This window comes from Marmota marmota, unplaced genomic scaffold, assembly GCF_001458135.2.
Source record: "Marmota marmota marmota unplaced genomic scaffold, marMar, whole genome shotgun sequence".
NCBI lineage: Eukaryota > Metazoa > Chordata > Mammalia > Rodentia > Sciuridae > Marmota > Marmota marmota.
In genome coordinates this window covers 5,318,133-5,321,617 of record NW_026000075.1, presented here as the reverse complement: position 1 = coordinate 5,321,617, position 3,485 = coordinate 5,318,133, and positions in this window count along the sequence as shown.

The following is a 3,485-nucleotide window of genomic DNA, read 5'->3' as shown; positions in this document are numbered from 1 at the left end:
TTTTTTTTTTTTTTTTTTTTTTTTTTTTTCATTACTAAGATCAAAATACCCAACAAGAACAATTTAGAAGAGGAAAAGTTTATTTGGGGCTCATGGTTTAAAAGGTCCCAGTCTATAGGTGGCCAACCCTATAGACAATGAGACAGAACTGAGCAATGACACATATTCTTTTTCTTCTTCCTGTGTGTCTGGAATATCCTTCAAGGGGGGTGTTTTGCATATTGATAAAAAGATACACTTGGGAGAAAATGTCCCTTCTTATTCCTTGGATATCATATTTGCTTGTGACTCTTAGAACTTTAATACCATCTGAGCCCATGAAAACATCGGACTGAGCACTGGATATCATACTGGGGATGGCTAAGCAGAAAAGTGGAAAGAATCCGTGTCCCCAATGACATTAACCTACCCTGGAATCATGGTATCATTCTTTTTTTTTTTAAAGTAAAATAATGCATTCTGTTGACTCTAAGTCGTACTTTCTTTTCTTCATCCAACATCTTTGAAATCAGAGCATACTTTGATCATATCTTGCCATGATCATATCTTGCGATCACTATTGGCCAGGAGCAGTCCTGACTTAGTTGTCATTGCTTGTACATGTGTCAATTTGATTGTTATGCCATGTGACATGACTGATGACAAAAGCCCCTTGACAGTTCAGTCAACAAGCTGTTGAAGAGCATTAGAGTAAGGATCCTATTTTCTGTTTAAGAACCTTCTTTTGATGTCTCCTGAAAAGATGAAAAAAAGCGCCATCATCAAAGCTTGCATAATGAGTGTCCGTGCTTGGAAGGAAATCCAAGAGGCAAGAGTGGTTCTGTCTTTTAAGAAATGTTGCATCGTCAATATTTTGATATCACAGAGGATAATACTGAATAGCAAAAAAACATGGCTATTATGGCTCTGAATTTTAAAAAAGTGATTCTAAAGATCCAAACTTTGAATGTGAAGACGTTTTATGAATATGAAGCAATCTATTTGAAGACTATAGCTATAAACACATTTATGATATATAATATTTATAGTATGCACTTTATGTATAATAAGATATACATCTCAATCAGCTTTATAATTTTCTTTCAATAGGAATAGAGGGTTTTTTTTTTGTCATTAGAGAATATTGTGTCAGTTTAATTGCCAGTATTTTGCTTTTTTCTTAGGGGTTCAAAAAATAAAGGGTTGTGTTAGAACTAGTGTCTTACATTTGATGAAATCAAGAATAAATTCATTTATTGTTTAAGTTGGGGCTTTATGTTTCTTGCAATCAAAGCATTCAGAATGACATACTGCTTATGAATATTTTACTGTCAATAGTTTCCTTTCCAGTGTCTTAAAGAAAAAGGGTTAAAATAGGTTAAAATCCATGAAATATGTGAGTCTGAGTTCTGTTTCTTGTGACTTCATAGGTAGACAACAGATACAAGTAGTGATGGAGCTGCTTTCTCGTTAGTATAAGAATAGGGTGGAGAGAGGGAGCAAGAGGAGACTCCCCCCACCACTGCCCCCACCAGCCAAGAGATCTCTGAAGATCATCCTCCCTCTGCAGAAGGCATGCTGCTCTTCTGCCACTATTTGTTATGCTCCTGTGTTAATGAGAAGTAAGTTCTGCAGGTGAATATATGCTGTCCTCGTTGCCAACAGACTTCTTAATTAACCTGCTGATACTCTCAGCCACAGAGTTAGCTGTTGTCTTAAAAATGAGTTATTTGGGTTTTTTTTTTTTGCCCTTCATGACTCCCTTTAGTCTATTATAGGATCAAGATGCTCTTTGATGAGCCCATCATAATTTCCTAAAGTAAGCAGGAATTTGAGAAACTGCCTCTAGCACATCGTTTCATTGCTTAAACTTGCTGCTGACTCTGATCCTAAGCTCTTCCTTAACAATAACCTTAATTATTCCAGTCATCTATTCTACAACTATACATTTTTTTTTTTAATTTTTTGATGGATTTCATCCTTAGAGACAAGATTAGTGTTCTTCCTTCAGAGGAGATTGACCAGGCAGCATTCCCTGTCGGGAGGAGAAATGTTTCCTGCTCTCTAAAGCCTTTCCATCCGTTCTTGGCACCTGAGCAACAGCCGCCATGATGTAGTCTTGCTCCTCCAGAAGTAGCTAAGCCGAGGTCAGGAGTTCCAGCCCAGTGAGAAAGTACACATTTCCTCTCAAGTGCAAATTCTTCATTTGAAAAGGTTGAAGGGAATGCTATTTTCACAAAAGAATTCCAGTTGGTTAAATTTAGTCTCCTTTGGGGGTGGGGAAATTGAGGGTTCAAGAATAGTTCTGGCTTTGGGCCCATGATGTTTCTTTGGTTGTGAACTGAATACATTTTTCATTCATTTTAAGTTTTTACTGCACTGTTTGTCCTTCTGAGAAAACATATTGGTAGCTTTCTTGGCCTTCATAGTACTTGCTTTTCCTTCTAAAGTGACTTATTTAAATTTTATTATTGCCAAACAAGTGGGAACCTGACTTCATTTTTAATGTTTGTTTCTTCAACTGTTTTGCCTCTTTTGTCATAAATTTGGGTTGCTATTTTTTCAGTTGCTGCCCGTGCCCTTCCCCCTACCCCAGTACCCACAAAAGAGACTGTCTTGAAAGAACATTCTTTCCCCAGAGGTGGATTTAGATTTGGAGACTGCACAGTCTATCCTTGTCCTGTTATGCCCCTGAGCAGGGCATATCCAGTTCTCCCTTGGTGTCCTGGGAAGTTTCAAGACAACAACTGCTGGGTATTGAATGCACATTTTGTGCTCCTGGCCCCCATCTAAGTGCTTTGTGGACATAACCCTGTTCAATCCTTCCACTGCTTTTTAAAGATACCTACTATTATCCCTGTTTTAAAGGTAAGCAAGCCAAAGTAATCAGGCATGAGGTTATTCCAATTAGTGGCAAAGCTAAAATTTACAACTGCATTTGCCCGAATATGCACAACTCCTTTTTGTTGTGAATGTTACATTCAGTCTCCTAAAGGGTGGGTAGATTTTTTCAATTAAATTTTCCCCTAAATTTTGGGTCAGGGTGTTTTTAGTCAAAATTCTGTCAAAGTATCAGGATTGCGTGACAGATCACTTCATAATCTGACAGAAAATTCGGGCTCTAGACCAGATTTTTCTGTTATAAAGATGAAACAGGACAACAGTCAATACACAGTCTCATGGGCTTCTGAGAACTCAAAACATAGACCAAAAATGAACCCAATTTATCCAATGTACGATACAGAAATGTTACCATCACTCTGAATGAATGATGAATTCTCTCAAATATACCTTGATAATAACAGGAGCTGTGTACTTAACCAATATTTGTGAAATCCAGCAATATTCTCTTCATCCCTGAGGGTGGGGGTGGGGATGGGGAGCTGCTGGTTTCTCCTGTCTCTCCTCACCTTTAAGTGAGCTGCAGAGGCCTTTGGGATTTCTGTGAGAAACTTCTCTTCCAAGATGGCCAATAAGGGGCTAGCTTATTCTTGGATATGTCCGCT